Consider the following 22,814-nt stretch of genomic DNA (forward strand, 5'->3'; position numbering starts at 1 on the left):
GAACTATCTCCTAGCTCTTTGCTCAGGGCTCAGGGATCACTTCTGGCAGGGCTCCAGTGACCATCGGGGATGCTGGGAATCGAAACTACGTCTGCAGTGTGCAAGCATCCTACCTGCTGTACTATTTCTCAGGCCCCAAATCTATTTAATTTAACTTTGCTTCTTATGTGAGCTGCCCCGGAAATAATATATTTTTCTAAAATTCTTTCAGATTATTTTTTCTACTATTAAAATTCTTTATTCTACTGTTCTAGAAATCATATTTGGGTTATATTAAAAGTACACAATTTGTTCTGTTAATTATATAATTTCTAATATCATTCACTAAAGTTTCAGGCACACTTATAAGAGTGGGAGAGTGTGATTTCGCTGTTCCAAGTCACATAAATGAATTTTATTTCATAATTTCTTTGGCAGTCTTAAATTAATTACTAAATACTCATTTTTTTGTTTGTTTGTTTTTGGGCCACATCCGTTGGTACTCAGGGGTTACTCCTGGCTATCTGCTCAGAAATAGCTCCTGGCAGGCACGGGGGACCATATGGGACACCGGGATTCGAACCAACCACCTTTGGTCCTGGATCGGCTGTTTGCAAGGCAAACGCCGCTGTGCTATCTCTCCGGACCCCTAAATAAACTCATTTTACATAGTTATCAATTTAGTGCAATGGCTGGAAATTAAATATTAGCATAAAATGCTTCACGAGTTACAAGGCACGTTTGCATTGCATGAACCCCAATGTTTGAAGTGAACTCAGGGCTCTTTAAAACTGATGCTTTCAGCATTTCATTGACTCACACTAAATCGCTCCCTGGGATCATCCAGTTAATTTTAACCTTGACCTCCCAGAGCTGATTCCTCCCTTTCTGTCTTTTATGAAGCAAGAGCGGAGAGGAAAAACAAAACCCACTCCTTTAAGAAAGATTCCGCACCCCCTCTTCTAAGCAAGCGTCTAATGGTAATTGTGGAGTCTTTAAGTCACACACTTTACTACTCAGCACTGGGAGACTCAGCTGCTGCTGCGGCTGCTGCTTCTCTGCTGCCGCTGCTGCCTCCGCCGCTGCCGGCCAGAAGCTGCAGTGGGTTTCTGTGCAGCACTGCAGAATCCACACCTACAGACAGGCGAGGACCCACAGCATCTACCACCCTGGACCCCAGAAAGCCTTCGATCCTCAGAGGGTGAGCAGATCTTTTCTCGATTTCACCCAGGAACTGTGGGAAAGGGAATGGTTTTGCTCTAGACATGCTTAAAATGGATTGTGTTCCTTTGATGGGGTGTAAATTTGTGCCCAGCGAATGCCTATTTGATTATTGTCTGATATATGCCCTTATACTTTTTTGGTTGTTGTTCATGATAAAAAAAAAAAAACAACACTAAGCTTTTTTATTTTTGCATGCATGCAAAAGCGTGGCTTTTTTCCCCCTCTTCTCTCTCGGTTTTTAAAGGCAAGAAAATATTCAGCCACTCCCAATATCTCTCTCAAATGCTGCAGCTCTTTCCAAAATGTCAAATGAAATGACAAGCTGAACATTTTCAAAATATTTCTTCGCCCAAGCCGGCAAGCCTTCCCCATGCCCGAGCCTTTTGCAAAACCATCAGGCATGGTTAGATTTTGAGCAGATGGGGAGATGGTGGTAGACCCAAAAAATTCTATAACCTTCGTCCAGTGCAGAGAGAAAAGCAGGATAAATGAATCACACTTGGTGCCAAGACAGGATTCATTTCCATACTTCGTATGTGGGAAGAGGAAATGTAGTTTTTAATTAGCACATTTTTAGCGAAGAGGGAGGGGATGAAGATGGGGGTGTGTGTGAGAAGTCTTGGAGTGGGGGAAGAGAAGAGTGCAGAGGAGGAAGGAAATGGAGTGGTGTGGAGCCTTGGAAACCGAAGGGAGATAAGGGTGGAGGATGAAGTTTGTTGTGTGTGTATGTGTCTAGGGTGGGGTGCAGCCGAGGGACACGAATAACCAGAATGGCGCTCAGAGGAGTGTGCATGGGAGTGGAATCGTGCCCGAGTGCGGGAGGGATGAACAAGCCGTGGGTGGCGTGCGCGGCTAGGCGGTCTATTTCGAGCGGAGGTTGGCATGAGGAACGTGTCTGGGCGGCGTCTGCGGGGGCGCCCCAAGTCACCTGTGGATGGAGCCACCTTTCTGCTCTTGCGTGCATGTCTGCATGCTGCACAGTTTAGTTTAGCCTGGCCCCCGCGCCAGTGGCAGGGCCGGCGGCCAGCTCTGATCAGAAGGGCGCAAGCAAGAAGACCAGGGCGAAAGTGGGGGCTCCAAGACTCCTCGATGGGGGCTCTGCAGAGTAGAATTGAGCCCCGGCCTCTCCCTGGAAGTGAGTAGGGGGAGGAGGCGGCTCTCGGGCCAAAAGCACTGGGAAGAAAAGCCAGCCCCTGCTGGGGGGTGGGGTGTGTGTAAAAGATTGAACCTCAGCTGTAGCCTGCCTTGCAGATCCAGCAGCGAGAGTGAGCTGCAGTGTGTGCGTGCGTGCGTGCGTGCGTGTGTGTGTGTGTGTGTGTGTGTGTGTTTTGGGGGGGTCGCTCAGGTAGCCTGCCCTGCAGATCCAGCAGTGAGAGTCAGTAGTGTGTGTGTGTGTGTGTGTGTGTGTGTGTGTGTGTGTGTGTGTGTGTGTGTGTGTTTGGACTCCCCCTCTCCATCAGGCTCATTTCCCCCTCCCACCCTTGGGGGAACGCCGCGGAGAGGAGAGCTGCGGTCGCCCCGGGGCAGTCTGGCTGCCGGGAGGCCAGGCCCTAGGCCCCCAGTGCGGCTATTTTCCCAGACTTGGCGCTTGCAGAGACGAAGGGGGTTGCAAGGGGGCGGAGCCAAAGCTCCGGAGGGGGCGATGGGGCGGAGCCAGGAACAGAACGGCAGAGGGGCGTGGCTTACATGGGGCGTGGTCATACTCGTCCAGTGATTTTTTTTTTGAGGGGTGGAACCAGGAACAGAAAAGGCGTGGGGGGCGGAGTCAGGGACAGAAAAGGGAGTGGGAAGCGGGGTTTCCAGGAGGCGTGGTCATAGCCGTCCTATCATATTTTGAGGGGCGGAGCCAGGACACCCGGGGCCCGTAGGCGGTGGGCGGGCGGGGCCAGCGGCGCTTGGAGGCTCAAAGTGGGCGGAGCCAGAGACACCAGGGGGCTGGAGGCGTGGCCTGAGGCGGGGTCAGGGGACGCTCAGAGGGGCGCCGGGCCAGTCCCGCCTGAGCGCGAGCCGCCAGCCCTTAACGGTCGCGGGGCTGCGCCGGGCTGGGAGGGGAAAGAAGGAAGCTTTGGGATTCGAGTGGAGAAAGTGAGTTAATCGAGCGTCCGTGGGGGATCAGGTGTCGCCGCTTCCAGCCAGCCTGCCCAGGGCTGGCTCCGGGGTCTCACGCCCCCTCCGCGGTGCTCGTGAGGCCGCTGCCGCCCGGGCGCTTGAGAAGTTCGGAGGGAAGCCGGCTGCGAGCGAAAAAGGTAAGCCGGGGCGAGAAGGCACCGTCGGCCGGCCCTTTGCACCCTTCCTTCCCGGGTGGTCGCGTCGGTGACTCTCCTGGCCGGCCCTGCGGCCTCGGGTGAACCTCTCGTCCGCCCCCGGGGAGCCGCACACCCCGGGCTGCTGGGATCGGATCGCCTGGAGGAGCGCGGACCCTCCCGCATTTCAGTGCCCCGGCCGGGCGGGGAGTTCGAAACTCGGGGCTTTGCAGGCTCCAGCCCAAGGTGCGCTCGGGCCGGCCGGGTCGTCGTCCCCCACGCCCGTTCCCGCGCTCCGGAGCGGCGGTGGGTTTTGTTCGCTGCCCTCGAAGGAAGAACTTGTGCCTCGCTTTCCCCCACTTCCCCCCTCCCCACCTCCCCACCTCCCCACCTCTCTGTTTACACACGCACCCCACCCCACCCCTGCAATCGCAACGTCTGACTGCATGTTAGGTTGCGCTTCCTGCCCCGGGGTGACAGGCGGCCGAGGTGGCAGCCGCTCGGACTGCTGCTTATTAGCTGGTGTTGTTCGGGGCGCGTCCAGCTTCTCTCTGGGGTGCACAGACCCCAGCCCTGGAAGCTTCGGAGAGGCCTCGAGGCAAAATGACGGGCGTGAGTGGCCTCAGGTGAACTGTTCTGGGAGGCCGAGATGGCCTTGCAAGTCCAGGACAGGAGATGCGGCTTTGAAATGGGGGCGTGCGTCGAGCCTCTGATTTCCTAGACCTAGGCCCACGTGCTGTTGCTGGCTGGTTGCCCCGACCAGGTCTGGAGGCATGGAGGTTTGGAGGGCGGGCTTGGTCCCTGCTGCAGGCTTCCTTCAGTGGAAGTGGGGGCCCCCTTCCGTGGAGGAATTGAGGGCCACTGCAGAGACCAGGTGAGCATTGCCCGAGAACCTCCAGGAGTTTTAGGCAGAGCGATTTCGAGGAGGGGATTGCTTTCCTTCCAGTAAAATGCGCCTTTACTGTCATGCCCAGCACGTCCTAAAAGTTGGTTTGATGAGACTTTTTCATAAATAAAGTAAGAGCATAGCGTAACTTTTTTATTATTCAGTTTCCTCCACTGTTAGCGTTCTTGTGGAACTGGAGGACGCGACCAACTCATTTATAGGGTTAAGTTACATTCTGCAGTATTTGTAGAACGTTTCTCAGTCGGGATTCTATTGTAATTTCTTTTGCTTCAGTTGAACAAATTCATTTTGCAGAGAGACCACCAGGGGGATAAACAGGGACACTTTTTACTCTCCGTGTTTTTTATTTGGGGGGGGGGCACACCCGGCGGTGCTCAGGGGTTACTCCTGGCTGTCTTCTCAGAAATAGCTCCTGGCAGGCACGGGGGACCATATGGGACACCGGGATTCGAACCAGCTACCTTTGGTCCTGGATTGGCTGCTTGCAAGGCAAACGCCGCTGTGCTATCTCTCCAGGCCCTTACTCTCCGTTTTTTCAAATATTAAGTAACCTTGGACTACGGTAACTCTTAATATTGACTTCAGACGCAGGTGATAGTTATTTTTAAAGAAGTTATCTGTTGAACATAGCTTGAGTTCTTGATATGAGTCTTTCAATATGCTGTAGTTTTCACATGTAATTAATGTTAGGAAATATTTGATGTAAACATCTGACATGTTACGATCATAGGCAACTGTAAAGTATTTTGTACAATAAGTTATATTTTCAGAATGGAAGTATATTCTGAAAATTAATGGGAAGTCTATATTGTAAGTTGCTGTTTCTAAGCCCTTTTCTCAATAACTATACTGAGATAAAGATGAAGTATGGATCTAGGTCTGGAGAGATAGTACAGCAGTAGATTGTGCTAGGCCAATCCCAGTTTGAGCACCAGCACCATAGTTCCTACCTGGAGTAATCCCTGAGCACCATTGAGTGTGGCCCCCAAACAAAGAAACAAAAAATAATAAACCAGGATGTCTTTTGGGGCAGTATATAGTATGAACCTCAGCAGGTGTGTTTCATCATAGAAACCTGAGGTGCAGGCAGAGTCCATCTTTTGAGGTTGAGACTTCCTTTTTTTTTTTTTTTTTTTTTTTGGTTTTTGGTTTTTGGGCCACACCCAGCGGTGTTCAGGGGTTACTCCTGGCTGTCTGCTCAGAAATAGCTCCTGGCAGGCACGGGGGACCATATGGGACACCGGGATTCGAACCAACCACCTTTCGTCCTGAATCGGCTGCTTGCAAGGCAAATGCCGCTGTGCTATCTCTCTGGGCCCATAGAGACTTCCTTAAGTTAAACCATGATGTTGCTTTTTGCTATATCTAAACGAACAGGTTATTAGCTGTTTAATCTCTCCTATCTCAGAGTAATTGATTAGTGGTATTGGGCAGTACTTAAACATTGTCACCAAGATATTGGGAGCATTTCTTTTGAGGAAAAGAAATGACATACCTAGAAACACAATTCTAGCCAAATGGACTCTCGAGAAGGTAGGGAATGTTGTTATGTTTAAAATGCTTAGAAAAGAGTCAGGGGCTCAGTGTGTGCTTTATGTGTTTAGTATTGTCGGTTTATTAAAATACATTTTTTGAAGACAGCTATTGTCATGCTAATCCAAAAGGGAAGACTCAGCAAATACTTAGAATAGGCAATATTAGTTCTATCCCTGTGCTAGGCTCAAAGTTTTATGTGATCGAGCTTACTTAATCATCATGACAACTCAATGACTAAATAGGTATATCTGTTAAATATCTTGCTCATGAAGTTAAAAATCTTGCCCATTCAGCTGGAAGGCCCGGCTTTGAACCCAGAATCTGCCTCTATCTAGAGTGAACCCCTATTACTGCTGGACCAACCTGTTCTTACATTGCAGTAACAATGCAAATCAGCAAATTTACAGTATCCACAGGACTCCAAATCTTTGTTTAACCACATTCTTCTTTGTACCACCAACTGTATTTAAATCTGGAGGATGGTGATTTATTTGCGTTAAGTAGAACCACCTTTTCATTTGGGAAGAAGTTTCTCTTTTGATTCACTCCACCATACTTATTTTTGTTTTGATTTTTTACTTCAGATTACAGCCAGAATTGCTTAGGAACTTCTCCCTAAATCTGTGCTCAGGTGTCACTCTCAGCAGTGCTCTGAGGACTGTGCAGTGCAAGGGATCCAGCCTGGGCTTCCCTGCAAATCATGTGCTGGCCTTTTTAAGCTATTCCTCCAGTCCTACACTAAATAAATATGTTATGCTGGGATGTCAGAATTTGACATATATTTTCTTTTTAGTTATTAAAATTGCTGATTTTTTTTTAAAGTTAGATAACTCACCCAGATAGGCTGGGGGTCCTGGGAGCCATTCCCAGAGATACCAGGGTTTAATTATACATCAGAGTAAGTATAAGCAGGCCCTACCTAGACCATCTCCATCAGTATGATGTACAGGGGATTGAATTCAGATCCCCTCACATACTATGCACATGTTCTGTCTTTACAGTCCCTGTGGCCTTTTCTAAAAAACGTTTTGATGTGTAGAGGTTTCCATCCATTTAGAGGAGGCTAATGCTTATTACTCTTGGAATGATTATGGTTTCATACTAAATCAGTAGGCCTGATCACCTTCTGATTATCACCACCTCATCAAGCCGAGCTGGATTTTATTTAAAAGCTTATTCTGAATTCTACCTGAAGTGCCTCATAAAATTTAACCTTAAATGAAAAGTACACAGGATGGGGGGGGGGGCGGGAGAGGGAGAGGGAGAGAGAGAGAGAGAGAGAGAGGGAGAGGGAGAGGGAGAGAGAGGAGAGGAGAGAGAGAAAATAGCTATGACTTGTGTTTTGCTTCTCCAAATCTTTTAGAAAACTTAGTGCTGCTGCTTCACTAATGTTATAGATTGGTCAGTCAACTTAATTATAATCTAATTTAGGAGCTGTTTTAAGTAATGTTCCGAATTATGGCAGAGAGCTGATAATGTAATTCGCTGATAATTCAATAAAGTGGTAATTTTCAGAAATGTTTAAATCAAGCATTCATTGAAATTTTAAAGTTCAGGCTGTATCAAAGATTAACACAGGTTACTGTGGTAGAGGTTACTATAGTTTCTGTAGTCGTTTCTGACACTAAATATTTTCAATAACTCGGTGCTTTTGAAGAATTTTAGAAATTTTATATATTTGATTGAGTTTGAATACAAGAGAGTGAGATGTCTCATCAAGGCATCCATTTTTCCCTTTAAATATAAACACCCTATTTGAAATTGAATAGCAATAGAGAAGGGGTGCAAAATGGCCAGCCTGGGGCTGAATTAGGACTAGGAAATGATGTGACACAATGTATGAGGTACAAGATATGACAGATTTGAATACATCTTGTTGGCAGCTTCCTGTGGACCTTCATGTATTCTGTGACTTGCGAATTATGTTATAAATATCCAATGGCCCTTGGCAGAAAAACTTTTCCCACCCCTGGTAATGAAGTATGTCTTATCATTGAGATTTAAACTGAGTGCTCTCAAACTTTATTTCATGTCTTTTATATTAATGATCTGTCATTTGACCTTTGGGTTCATGCCAGAGAATTTATAGATGAGATTGTTATGAGATCTTTTTGAGTTTTGCCAGTGACTAAAATTCTCTTGGCCGAAAACCAAGACAGTCTCAAGTTTTTACTGTTACGGGATTTATATATATAAGAAATCTCTTTAGGGGCTGGTGCTATAGTATTGTCGGGTAGGGTGCTTACCTTGCATGTGGTTGACCAGGTTTGATCCCTGGCACCCTATAGGGTTCCCTGAAGCATAGAGCCAGGAGTAAACCCAGAATACCACTGGGTATGGCCCCCAAACAAAAAAATAACCAAAAAAATCTTTTAAAATCACTCAGAAATCTTTTAAAATATTTATTGACTATAGCTTGAAATTAAAAAGAGTTGTTGACTTAGGCAATATAGTACATTGGTTTAGGTGATTGCCAGCACAGAGTCATCCTCAGTTTGATCCCCAGCATTGTGTATGGCCCCGTGAGCATGACCAAGGATGATCCCTGAACACAGAGCCCTGAGCGTATAGCCAGGTGTGGCTGGGGGAAAAAAAAAGACCAAAAGATTGTTATCCTTTATTCCATATGCAGTCTATACTATTCAGAGTAATTGTTTTTCTTCTAGTCCTATCTTTGGGCATACGGTTTCCTTTAGGGAAAGTTAAAAATTAGTCACCTTTATGGCAAGTATTTGTCAACATTATATGAAACACACTTAACTAAAAATTAGTTGAAAATGTTAGAGGAAAAGTTTTAGGAGGACTTTTGTTTGTTAAATTGCTCCTGACAGGCTCAGGGGACCTTGTTGCAAGGTAAACTCCCTACACACTGTGCAATTCTTTCGGCCCTGAAAAACCATGATGTTAATCTACTGTTTCACTTATCAGAAAGACTTAGGTGATACAAAGATACTGAGAATCAGTCTCTCATTTCCTTAAACATTTTGTGGGTGTCTCAGAAAAGTTGTATTAATGATATTTTCAGGTACTTAAGATATTGCTGCACTGAAGAAGTATAACAAAAAGTATCCTAGAAAGGCCCAGAGAGAGCACAGCGGCGTTTGCCTTGCAAGCAGCCGATCCAGGAAGAAAGGTGGTTGGTTCGAATTCCGAATTCCGGTGTCCCATATGGTCCCCTGTGCCTGCCAGGAGCTATTTTTGAGCAGACAGCCAGGAATAACCCCTGAGCACTGCCGGGTGTGGCCCAAAAACCAAAAAAAAAAAAAAAAAAAGTATCCTAGAAACCTTATAGAATGAATGCAAGCACTGTAATAATAAGCCACAGAGGTATAAAATTATATTTTCTTATTGTTTTAAAAAAGGGGCCAGAAAGATAGCACAGCGGTAGGGTGTTTGCCTTGCAAGCAGCCAACCCAGAACCAACAGTGATTTGAATCTTGGCATCCCATATGGTTACCCTTACCTGTCAGGAGCAATTTCTGAGCACAGAGCCAGGAGTAACACCTGAGCACCGCCAGGTGTGGCCCCAAACCAAAAACAAACAAACAAAATTGCATTTTTTTAAGAGATAGTATTGACTAGCATTTCTCAGCTGGGAGCTATATGATTCCTTGTGGATGCTCAGGATATACCTAGGGACCATGTTCCTAGGGTGAAAGCCTTACAGATGGTGGGGCCCTGGATTGAAACTTGGGCCAACTGGTAGGACATTGACCTGAGTGCAGGAAAGGGAGCCCTAGGCCTAGAAGGGGGTGGAAGAATAGGAAGGCTGAACAGAAAAAAAGGTTGTGAAAAAAGAAAAAATGTGTAGACTAGTTTTTGGTTTTGTTTGTAGTTTTGGAGTGGCAGGGAGGGTTTGGGCCACACCTAGAGGTGACCGGGGGTTACTACTAGCTCTTTATTTAGAAATGACTCCTGGCAGACTCAGGGGACCCGTATGGGTTACCAGGATAGAACCTGGGTTGGCAGTGTGCAAGGCAAATGACCTATCTACTGTGCTATTGCTACGGCCCTGTGTAATAATTCCAAGATTGAACACAAATTTAAAAGATGTTTAGGCTTCAGTTCACACTTATGCTTTTATAGTGAGTTGAGATTTAAATTGCAATTTTACCTGAATTAAAACTGAGGCTGGAGGGAGAATACAGGGGTTAAGACACATTTTGTATACACCAGTCTCTGTCTCAATCACTGGCACTCCTTGGTTCCACAGGCTTTGCCAGGTTAACTAGGGAGGCCCCTCCACCCCAAGCTCCTACAAGAGTGTCCCAGTTATTCTCTGGCATCTCCGCACCTGAGCAGTACTTCATCCTCTGTAACCTAGTACTGAATCATTGGCATAGAATCCCTGGCCTACCTGAGCACCACTTCAGAAGCCATCCTCACCCCAACCTCTCCTAAACTCCTCCCATCTCCCCAAACTGATCTGTATTTCCACCATTAACTTTATATTTACTTTTTTTTCCATGGCTTTAATTAAAGCTTAAGTGAAAATGTTAAGACTCCTTTATATAAAATGAACTTTGTTTCAAATTGCCAGAAGCTGGGTGCTAAGATATTGGTGGATCGGCAGTACATTAACTAGCATTAGTTTGCTGTTTCCTCAAACAAGGCTATCTTTTGAACCTTTGATTATAAAATTTAGGTTTCTTAGATTAATTCGTCTTACTTGATTTTCATTGGATAAAATTTTTCCACAATTTGGGTAAGGCATTTGCCTTGCATGTGTGGACCCAGATTCAATTCTCGGCATTCTGTATCATCCTCTTAGCACTACCAGAATGATTCCTGAGTACAGAGCCCAGAGTAACTCTTGAGCACTGTGAGTATGGTCCAAAAAAGCAAAAACAAAATTTATTTATTTTTTTAACAATTGGCTTGATCAGCAGTGAGTTCAATACTAGAGCACTTACCTTTTTACTTGTATGTGAGGACTTGAGTTGGATTTGTCATCACCACCCTGTTTCCCCCCAACAACAAGAAAAAAAAAAGGTAGAGAATTTTATTACAACCACCCATCTATTGTTAGAAGCTTTTGGAGCATGAAGAAGATAGTTCAAAAGACTAGAGCACATGCTTTGCATGAATGAGACACCATCAGGTTCTATCCCTAGTACTGCATCCTTGAGCACTGTCAAGAGCAACCCCGAGCAACACATTGGGATTAGTATCTGAGTATCATTGGGAGTGGCCTAAAAATCCAGACAAGGAAAAAGCACTTTTCCCTTTGTTCTTGGGTTACATCCAACAGGAATAACTCCTAGCAGGGCTCAGGAGACACGTAGAACCAGGAATCGAACCTGAGTCAGCCATGTGCAAGGCAAGAACTTTCCTGCTGTATTATTGTTGGCCCCTGTCATTATTATTTTATTATATTTGGTACGTCTTACCCCTTTGAAATTTGTTCTTGTAATTATTCTCTTCCCCATCTTCATCCATGATGGAAACTGAAAGGACAAGGACAAGGACAAGGACAGGTATAAGTTCAGGAGCCATGGAGCTTTCTGGTTCTTGTCAGTTCCTTTCTATGGGAGTTAGAAGAACACAATGTAGAACACAACCCTTTTGGTAAAGTATGGAGGTTCAGAAGTTTGGGGACCCAGTGTCACTTTCAGCAATGTGTTTGAGAAACATTTTTCCAGTGTCATAGCTCTTTCTTGCAAGGGACACATTTTTTTTTTCCCTTAAAAGAGTCTCATATCATCACATTTTGATCTGTTGAAATTATGAGATAGCAGAAAGATATGTTTTCTCAGTATCCTCATGGAAAGGTAATTAAACTTTTGTATGTCTAAAGAAATTGGGGGGGGGAGACATCAAAGTCTCTCTCTAAGGAGTCCTTAAAAGCATTTCTTTGAGTAGTTCTGAAATTAGAGCATAATTGTTGACTGCATTGTCACATTTGTTTTATTCATATGAAAAAGACTGTAGGTCAGACTTCTTAATATTTAAAAAGTGTTGGGGAAGTGGGGCCGGGAAGGTGGAGCTAGAGGTAAGGTATCTGCCTTGCAATCGATTCCCCGGCGTCCCATATGGTCCCCCCAAGCCAGGAGTAACCCCTGAGTGTCAAACGGGTGTGGCCCAAAAACCAAAACCAAAACCAAAACAAACAAACAAAAAACAAAAAGTGTTGGGGAAGGATGAATAGAGCTCAGGTGGAGTTGTACATGGTCTTAAGTGCAGAGGTTGTACAAATGAGAGTGGAAAATGGAAAGAGATTAGCAATTAAGATGATATATTCTCATTCCGTTCTTCACTCTCAAGTTTGTGTCAACTTTATTATGCCTTTCTCCTATGACTTTCATTGCCAAAACTGAATTTAATCTGTTCTAGAAAAAGTTTTTTTGAAGTGATTCCTAATAGATTAAGGAAAAGTCTGGTTTTCAACTGGAAATTGTGCTGAAAGAAATTTTTCTTTTTTTTGGTGGGGCACACTCGGTGACGAAATCGATCCTGGCTTGAGGTACGTATGAGCCTTGGGGATCAAACCCAGAACCTAGGTCAGCCTCATGCAAGGCAAACTCCCTACAGCTGCGCTGTAGTGCCCCTTCCTTTTTTTTTTTTTATAGTGAACTGTAGTTCATAGTCATAGTTTTTATTTTTTAATATTTTTTCCTGTTTTGCCATCTTTTAAATGAAAAGGTTTATTTTCCAATATAAAATATGCGAGGTAATTTTTTGAATTTTGTTGTGTGTGTGTGTGTGTGTGTGTGTGTGTGTGTGTGTTTATTATCTGTATTCTGTCAGCTTTTTTTGGGGGGAGGTCACACCCGGCAGTGCTCAGGGGTTACTCCTGGCTCTATGTTCAGAAAACGCTCCTGGCAGGCTCAGGAGGCTCAGGAGATCATATGGATGCCAGGATTTGAACCACTGTCCTTCTTCATGAAAGGCAAATGCCTTACCTCCATGCCATCTCTCTGGCCTCCACTATCAGCTTTTTAAAAACATCTCTAAATGTGAGGAACTTTACTTATCACCTAATACTTGAGGACTGTGACACATGTAGTAAAATCCATGTCATCAGTGAATCCGAAATTAATATTGCCGTAAGCCTTTTGTTTTGGGGCCAAGTGGTGCTTTCTTTTGGCTCTATTCTCTGGAGTCACTCCTGGCAGTGCTCAGGGAACCATAATTGGTGCCAGAGAGCAACTGTAGTTCATTTTTTTTTTTTTTTTTTGGTTTTTGGGCCACACCCTGTGAGGCTCAGGGGTTACTCCTGGCTATGCGCTCAGAAGTTGCTCCTGGCTTCTTGGGGGACCATATGGGACGCCGGGGGATCGAACCGCGGTCCGTCCTAGGTTAGCGCAGGCAAGGCTTACCTCCAGCGCCACCGCCCGGCCCCAACTGTAGTTCATTTAAGGTAAGTGCCTTACTTCCTGTACTCCCTCTTTGGCCTGATATATGGTTCTTTCAATTATTTTCAACCACAAAAAGCCCAGTCATTGTTTGTGGTCTCTGAAAACGTGATTATGATGAATTCATAGCTCTCAAAATTCTTGATATCTTTAAATATGTGAATAAAATGTTTGACAGACTGAAATCTGGTCATAGTCACTGAAAAGTTGTCAGTCTTTGTAGCAGGATGCATACAATAGGGCAGAAACATTTTATATCTGAGTAAGAATAGTATTTCTGCTTGATATAATGACTCTGAGAAACTTACTGCTTACTTGGTAATGACTTGAGTTCAGTGACATTTTAAAATCTTAGTTTCTCTGGAATATTTAAAAGCATCTGTCAGCTTTTGATGAATGTAGTTCTGGAGGAATGTGACAATCAAGTCAAGTGCTTTGAAGAGAGAATCCCTGCTTTGTGTATCACACCTGAATGTTATAGAACATACATCTTGGAGCTTATTTAATTTGGGCTCAAAGGGAAGAGTGCCATCTGCTGAGTGATTGGTATCACATTGTTGAATAGTTTCTGCTTTTAGGGAATGCTCAACTGATTGTGGGGGAAACCAGGCTCTCCTTCAATCCTGTAGCTTAATTATGCTTCCCAGCAGGAAACCTAAACACAGGATGAAGAACTAATTCAGCACTTACTGGAATGTTTGGGAGGAGAAATGGAGTGGTAGGCTATGATCTGTTGATGACTCCATTGTAACTTTTAAGTCAAATATGTAGTTAGTTGTTACGATAAGGTATTTCTAGTTTAAAAACTTTGTAAATTACATTGTTTTAGAGGATTTGTTCCAAAGTTTCTGAATTCTCTTAGACGTAGTAATCCTTATCATTTACTAGTTGAACAATACTTACTGTCCTTGAGATATTTTGAGTAAGGCACTTTATTTTTTAGTTAATTAATTAATATATTTATTTATTTTAGGCTAGTCAAGTGAGGCAGTGGGAGTGGAGAAGGAACAAAGAAATCTGTAACTGGCTGTGATCAATTAATTGTAAACACCACTGCACTCGAACCAGCCTAATTTATTTATATATAAAATACATGTGGGGCTGGAGAGATAGCATGGAGGTAAGGCGTTTGCCTTTCATGCAAGAGGTCATCGGTTCGAATCCCAGCGTCCCATATGGTCCCCCGTGCCTGCCAGGAGCAATTTCTGAGCATGGAGCCAGGAGTAACCCCTGAGCACTGCCGGGAGTGACCCAAAAACCACAAAAAAAAAAAAAATACATGAGGGTTTAAGGATAGATCAATCCTAAAACCCATTTTAGTTGAAAGTGCTCAATTATTCTTCCAAATTAGGTCCATTCACTGATTTCTGGTTTTGGTTGGAAGGTGGTTCAGAAACTTATTATTATATGGTGTAAATATCCAGTGGATGTCTAATAAAAGATGTTAAAAGTTATTGGTTCTGCATTTATGTGGCAGTTGACTAAAGGACATCATCGCTTCAATGTTTTCCAAAGTGGATCATGTTACCTCTTGGGGAGTACTGGAATGATCTACAAGGGTCTTCAAAGTTTTTAAACAGGGGGCCAGTTTACAGTACCTCAGACCATTGGAGGGCTGGACTATAGTTTAAAAAAATAACAAATATGAACAAATTCTTTTTTTTTTTAGGGGCCATGCTAATCTTCTCTGTATCGTTCCAATTTTAGTATATGTGCTGCCGAAGCGAGCATGTACAAATTCTTAATGCACACTGCACATTTCTTATTTTGAAGTGAAAAATTAGCAGAGGCAAAAACACTTGGTAGACCAGATAAATATTCTCGGCAGGTTGCATGTGGCCCATGACCGTAGTTTGAGGACACCTGACTGGGAGATGGGAAGTGGGTTAAAGCCTCCAGTGCAATTGGGAAGACACTGTCTGTTTTTTTGATTAAAGAGAGTAGATTTCTTGGGAAGATGCTGAATGCTTCTCCCTGCCGCCCACCTCCATTCTGGGAACTACAGAAAGTTGCTACAGAAACTTGTAAACTTCAGGTTTTATTTCAGTTCTTTCAGGCCCATTGCCAATGGACAATAGACAGATTCCATAAAAAATTTTTTTTACTTTACTTTATTTAATCACCATGGTTTATAAAGTTGTTCATAATATAGTTGTTTTGGGCATTCAATGTTCCAACACCAATCCCACCACCATTGTGACCTACACTCCATCATTGTCCCCAGTTTTATGCCCACCCTAGCCTGCCCCCGTGGCAGGCACAAAATATTTATATTGCTTGTTACAACAAAAGTGGCAAGTGGAATTAAAAAAAAAAGTTAAGTGAAAGAATGTTTCTGAAAATTGTTCTCTCATAATGGAGTTTTTAAAGTCACTCTCTGAGGATTTACTGAACTGTTTGTGGCTAGTTGAGCCTTCTGTTATTGTTTTTGCTTAGTGAGCTTAGTTGCCTTCTATGCTACTTTCCTGTTTAATTTGCAGTACTCCTACTGGGCTGTCAGTATTATAGTATTTGGAGATATATGCGGCTGAGGGCTCAGTGTTCCAGGTTCTGTGTGCCTGGGAATTTTGTCAGCTTGTCACATCTCTTCAAAGATTAGTTGTGAATCAATGGCGGTAGGCTGTTTGTATGGCAGTGGGTGGCAGTTGCCAGATCTTTGGTAGGATGGACACTTGACATGCATGCCCACCTCCTAAGAGTGCCCAGAAGAAGACTGGTGTACATGTTTTTCAGTGACTTGACTTACAACTCTTTCAAGATTTGTATTGCTGCTGTGAAGCTGGGTCCTTTATATTTCAAGTGTGTAAAGGAATGTGGGGTGGCTGCTGGGACATCTGATGTGAGGAGAGAGATCTCAGAGTTTTCTGCCCCCAAACTGGTATACCTGGGAGTATTGTTGGCTTGGTCTTTCTTCAGAGATTAGTTGTGTAACAGTGAAGTTGGGGCTGTTTGTATGGCGGTGGCTGTGATGTGTGGCTGCTGGGACTTTGGCAGGGCCTGTGGTTGCGGACTCCACTGCCCTGCTCCTGAGGGTGCCCAGAGCTCTCAGACTGAAGAGTGATATGCCCATGAGTTTTATCAATTAGGCTTACATTACATCTGAGATTATTCATGAAACTGTGAAACTGGTCTTTTTTACATGGCGGCAACCATGGGTTGTGGCTCTACAGATAACTAAAATACAAAGCAACCTAATGAGTGATGGTAGTAATTTCTCTTAAAGCAAATTGTAGAAACAACTTCATTAAATTTATTATATTACTATCATATTTCTCTGGCATCTATTTAGATAGATCTTTTGATTCACTTTATGCTTTCATTTATTTATCAGCATATATATATATATATATGTATATATATATATATATATTGAATACCTATTATGTTCTTCCACACTCTGTTCTAAGTAGTCCTGGAAATTTATCAGTAAGTGAAACTAACAATAAAATTCTTGCTTTAAGGGAATTTATATTCTTTTTTGGCAGAGGAGGGCTACACCTGGTGTTGCTAGGGCAGACCATGTGGTGCCAGAAATCAAACCTAGGCAGGCATCTTGCTTACAAAGCCTTACTTCAGTCCATTTAGTTACCTCTCCAGCCTTTGGAGTTTATATTCCTAAAAGTATATTATATGTCATTTTGATGTAAATGTTAAGAAGAAATGTAGAGGAGTGAAGGAAGATAAAGAGAGTCTGAGTAATGGTAAATATAAATGGAATAGCCAGGTGAGTAGCCTCACATTGAAAGTGATCTGTGAGCATTATAAGGGTTCTTATGTATGGTATCAAAGAAAAGATCATGGCAGGTAGCTAAACAAGCTCAAAGAACCTGAGACCAAGTGGATTGACATGGATGAAACTGAACAATAGATGTTGGGAAGCCACAGGATGACTCTGAATAAAGGAGGGAGGTGATCTGACATAGGTTTTTAAAGGATTATTTTAGATCTGTGTTTTGACTCAAGACCATTTTTCTTGTTGAAGGTAATGTATCTGGTAGAGGTAGTAATGAATGACTGGATTCTGTACGTACTTAGAAAGTCAAACTTTGAGTTTTGGGGCTAGGCAAATGCATTCAGGGGAACCAATTTCATTGTGGAAAAGAAGAGTTCAGTGGAAGAAACTGTAAGTTTAAAATGCCGATTAGGTATCTGAAGATGTTGAGTGGGAAATTATTATGAATGGATATTGAGTGTATAATTATTCATCTACCATAAATTCCTTTTCTCTTACTTTTTTATTTATTTTAATATCTTTGAAAACTAGGTAAATTTTTATTTGTTTATGATTGATGAATTGTTATTTATCTTTGTACATTGATGATGTTTCATCTCTTATAATTCTTTCATTTAACTTCTAAGTATACTTGATCCAAAAGAAAGAGATTTTTTTTTTCTCTAGAGGTAGAATAATTTGCCTTATCAAAGTGTAAAGATAAATACTGTTTTGTTTACTGACCTTAAAAAATGTACCTGGGGCCGGAGAGATAGCATGGAGGTAAGGCATTTGCCTTGCATGTGGAAGGTCGGTGGTTTGAATCCTGGCATCCCATATGGTCCATGCCTGCCAGGAGCGATTCTGAGCGTTAGAGTCAGGAGTAACCCCTGAACGCTGCCGGGTGTGACCCAAAAACCAAAAAAAAAAAAAAAAAAAAATTTATCTGGGGCCAGAGTGGTGGTGCAGTCCTTAGGGTGTTTGACTTGCCCAGACTAACCTGGGATGGACCACGGTTCGATCCCCGGTATCCCATATGGTATTCCAAGCCAGGGGCAATTTCTGAGCTCACAGCCAGGAGTAAACCCTGAGTGTCACCGGGTGTGGACCCCCTCCCCAGATACCCCCAAAAATGTATCTGAGAGGCGTGCGAGATAGCACAGCAATAGGGCAGTAGCCTTGCAAGCAGCAGACCCAGGGCCAAGGTGGTTTGAATCCCGGCATCCCATATGGTCCCCCGTGCCTGCCAGGAGCAATTTCTGAGCAGAGCCGGGAATAACCCCTGAGCTCTGCCGGTGTGGCCCCAAACAAAACAAAACAAACAAACAAAAAGTGTTTGTTTCTGAGAGAGCTGTAACCACATATGTTCAAACCAGGCCAGTTCCATTGATTCATTCTTTTCTCGAACGAGTGAGCCATGAAAGATTATGGTTACATTGACCCATGCAGCAGAAAGCTGACCATCTCGGGAGGACAACGGGGGTCAAACTCCACCCTGCTGAAGCCATGCTTGTGGCCTCCATCTCCCAGAATCTCCATTTTCCCAATAGCTCTGCCCTAATCTCTTCACCCTCACGATTCTCTTCAGGGACACTGATCTTACCACACTTCAGGTATGATGTTTTTGGCTGATATAACCAGGGCTTTTTGAGCCAGTGTGGGCACACCCCATCCCTGTATCTTCCTTCTTCTGGGAGGCCTGGCAGCTGAGTACGTGCCCCTTAAAGTTATAGGGTCAGTAGTAATGCTTTGAATTTTTGGACTACATTTGTTTGATTCCTCAAGGAAGACCCCAATTAACAGAATTGACAATAGCAAGAGCTTACTAAACCTTCTATCATTGTATTAATGACTTCATTGGAGATATAGTAATTTTCACAAATGTGCTTGCTACTGTACTTTTTCTTTTTTCTTTTCTTTCTTTATATTTCTATTTTCTTCAATAAGTTTGGTTTCACTTATTTGGAAACAAATGTATTATTATCAACTATGTCAAATATGTGATGCATTTTCTTTAAATAAAAAAAAATTATGAGAGAGGCTGGAGAAAGAGTACAGCAGGTAGGGTGCATGTAGCTGACCTAAGTTTGACCCCCAGTATTCCATATGGTTCCCCAAGTCCCGCCAGGAGTGATTCCTGAGTGTAAATCCAGGAATAAAGCCTGAGTATCACCAACTGTAGCTCCAAAATAAACAACAGCAATAACAACAAAGTGTCTTTGAATAGAAAATGGAAAAGTTTGGCCACTTCTCACAAAGATTATTTGGTTTAAACTTTACAAAATTTAAAGGTTATAAAATATTTAGTCCTATTATAATGCAGCAGATTCTACTCAGGTATATTCTAAAAATAATTGAAAATTATTGCATTGTACAAATATTTTTATATTATTTTTATATTATTCATCATAAGCATTGTGGCTGTTTTTACTGCTGGACCTCAGTTGATGAATGTGGTATGCCCATGTACAGTGGAATATGATTCAATGTTAAAATGAAGTAACAAAATGAGTTTTTACAATATGGATAAATCTTGAAAACATAAAGCTAAACCAGACAATAAAGGGCAGATATTGTATTGTTCCATTTTTATGAAATGCATTAGACATATTCATAGAGTTTGAATAGAGTAGAGGTTGCCAAAAACTAAGAGAAGGGAAATAGGTAGTGAGTGCTTAATGGGTTTGCTTAGGGGTGATAAAAGGTTCTAGAAATAGTGGTCTGGTTGCATAATATTACAAGTGCGCTGGTCAATGTGCACTGTTTGAAAAAGGTGAATTTGGGGGCCTGAGTTAGTATAGGGTTTAAAGCTTTGAACAGAGTCACCTCATTTGATCCCCAGCATTGCATATGGTCCCCAGAGTACTACTATGACTAATTTATGAGCATAGAGCCAGGAGTAAATCCTGAGCACCACTTGAGGTAGTTCCAGAACAAAAATAAGTAAATAAAAGTTAAAAAGTGAGTTTTATGACATATGTATTATATTTCTTTTTTTTCTTTTTCTTTCTTTTTTTTTTTGTGAGGGGTCACACCCATTGACACTCAGTGGTTACTCCTGCCTATGTGCTCAGAAATCGTTCCTGGCTTAGGGGACCATATGGGATGCCGGGGGATCAAACCATGGTCCGTCCTAGGTTAGCACTTGCAAGACAGACACCTTACCTTTAGTGCCACCGCTCCGGCTCTGGCCCCTGTATTATATTTCTACTAAAAAGATACTGGGGGAATATGTGTATGCATGTGTATATGAGAACGAGTGGAACAGTTTTATGTGGACCATATTTCTAAAATAGTTTAAGGGAGGACAAAGGAAAGGAAAATGTTTTTCTTACAGTGAAGAAGCAATGACTTTGGAGGATAGGATAATGGCATTTCAGTTGAGTGTTGGGAGAATTCTCTAAAAAGAGAGGGGAGTGAATTGTCAGCCAAGATAAATAGACTATGTAAGGCTATGGTCTGGAATGGAGAGGAGGCAAGGAAGGAGGAAGGAGAGGTAAGGTTAAGAGCACAGGATTATAAAGGCATTGGGTGCTAGTTGAAGAAATTTAGATTTTATTCTGACAGTTTCTTTAGTTCATGCGAGGCATAATCAGATGTGTCTGAGATCCGGTGGTGTGAAGAGTGCTGTGATGGAGTGAGTGTTGGCAAGGAGACAAGTTAGGCATTTAGCGAAAAGAAAATGATTAAAGCCATGGCTTTGAGGGAGGAATGGGATGTTTTTGAGGCAAAGGAGCTTGTACAACTTGCTCAACAGAAAAATGCAAAGGTTGAAGGAATATTTCATCACCAGGGTGTCTAGAGATTCTTATGTTGCAGTTTACTCCATTTCTAATACTATTTTTCTAATACAGGGAAGATTACCTGTACAACTTGAAATTTGGTAAAGCTAGAAATCTTGAAGTATCCTTTTCTTACTAGATGTAAAAATCCTTAGAAATGGGATTTAATTTTCTTTCATTTTTACTGCATCAACTATTACCTAGTTTTATCTCTGGATTTTATTTTTCTTTTGTGCATTTGGAAATGGTTGAATAGTCATCATTTTGACATAAGAATAGTTTTTGTTTCCAAATGAAACTCCCTCTCTATGTTCTGTTTTTATTTTTTATTTTAAGCTTTTGTAGTAGAATTATTTTTTTCAAAAGAAAATAATTAAAGGTATTGAACATTGAGTGTGAGTATCAAAAGAAGTCATCGCTCCATTTTCAAACCACCCTGATCTACTCCTTTCTTGAATATTTTTGAGATTTTTATTTGTTTTGAGTGGGTGGGTGAACTAGGCCTCCTGCATGGAAAGGATACTTTGCTTGCAGTTCAGCTGCTTGAACTGTCTCTCCTGCCCCTGAGATACTTTTTATTGTTTACTTTAAAATTCCTGAATCAAGTCTTTGCCTGCCTAACCATGGTGGATAAATTGCTGCATAGGAAATATTGGAGCAACTTGGGAGGAAATAGTCATGTTCTCCTAGGTGTGGTTTCAAGATTCATTATCTCTTTTATTAAAAGGTATTTTTTTCTAGCTTCTCCTCCACTTAAGGCAGAAGGAAGGAAGGAGGAAGGTGATAATAGTAAACTTCTAATTTTATGCTAAGCTGTGCACCCTACAGTTTATGAATAGGATACTTGCTAACAAAGCAAATTCCGGTTGGAAACTCCCATAGGAAACCATCCTCTATTGAAGAGGGCAAAGAAAAGTTTGGGAATGGTCAGCCTTGCCATTTTTGTGTATTAATGCTGTGTATCAACTCAAATCAGACCTCTTCTAAAACTCTACTTTCTGGACAGAAGGACAGCTCAATGGACTGAGTGCATGTTTTGATGCACAGAGAATGCAAGTTTTTTTTTTTTTGTTTTTTCGTTTTTTTTTTTTTTTGGTTTTTGGGCCACACCTAGCGGTGCTCAGGGGTTAATCCTGGCTGTCTGCTCAGAAATAGCTCCTGGCAGGCACGGGGGACCATATAGGACAGCGGGATTCGAACCAACCACCTTTGGTCCTGGATCGGCTGCTTGCAAGGCAAACGCCGCTGTACTATCTCTCCGGGCCCCGAGAATGCAAGTTTTATCCCAGGCACCACATGGTCCTTTAGTACTGGCAATAGCACCACTAGATGTGACCCCAAACCAAAAATAAATTAAAATTTATTTATATTTATTTATAGATTGGATTTGGGGCCACACCCAGCAGTGCTCAGGGGACACTCCTGGCTCTGCACTCAGAAAGCACCGCTGGCAGGCTGGGGGACTATATGGGATGCCAGGAATCAAACCAGGTCCCTCTCGGGTCAGCCGCATGCAAGGCAAATGCCCTACAGCTGTGCGCTCTCTCTCTCTCTCTCTCTCTCTCTCTCTCTCTCTCTCTCTCTCTCTCTCTCTCTCTCTCTCTCTGGTCCCCAAAATTAAATTTTAAAAGAAAATGAGACTTTAAATTTTTAGTGCTTGGCATTTTGTTGGCTCTAGTTTTAGTTCATCCACCAAGTAATAAGATTTTTCTTCTAAGCCTTATAATTATCTAATGTTGTGTATGTTAACATTTTTATGGGATTATTATGTTACTGACCCTACCCTGACCGGTGATTGTGCCCGACCCTAGGGTGTGACCTGTTATTGCTCAATCTCGGGTGGCTGAATGCCACTTGTCTCCAGACAGTTTCCTTTCTTTTTCTCTCATCTTTAAAAAAGAATAAGATTCAGTCTGAGTTGTCATGGTGACTGGGAGTGGGGATACTAGGATATATCCAAACTCTTTTCAGGGGCCACAGGAGTTATACCCAGAGTGCATGGTGAGCCACACAGTGAAGATGATGTGGAACTCAGAGCCTTGTATATGCTAAGGCTTATACTGTGCTACTTAAACT

The 22,814-nt window shown here is 42.8% G+C and overlaps 1 protein-coding gene and 1 non-coding gene across 5 annotated transcripts in view; one reads left to right on the forward strand and one right to left on the reverse strand.

Moving 5' to 3' along the window:
• Positions 1–1,063: 1,063 nt before the first annotated feature.
• ADD3 (adducin 3) overlaps positions 1,064–22,814 on the forward strand; it is a 173,163-nt gene continuing 151,412 nt past the window's right edge. For 2 of the 4 annotated variants that reach the window (XM_049790575.1, XM_049790580.1), the window contains exon 1: positions 3,202–3,449. The gene's annotated coding sequence lies outside the window, so the exon portion shown is untranslated. Of the gene's footprint in view, positions 1,181–2,286; positions 2,339–3,201; positions 3,450–22,814 lie in introns of those variants that run through there. The other 2 variants (XM_049790576.1, XM_049790579.1) reach the window with 2 other exon arrangements.
• On the reverse strand, positions 14,874–14,975 carry LOC125995476 (U6 spliceosomal RNA). The gene has a single exon (XR_007490996.1). It is a non-coding gene; the product is annotated as a U6 spliceosomal RNA (small nuclear RNA).

This window comes from Suncus etruscus, chromosome 17 (assembly GCF_024139225.1).
Source record: "Suncus etruscus isolate mSunEtr1 chromosome 17, mSunEtr1.pri.cur, whole genome shotgun sequence".
Classification (NCBI taxonomy): Eukaryota; Metazoa; Chordata; class Mammalia; order Eulipotyphla; family Soricidae; genus Suncus; species Suncus etruscus.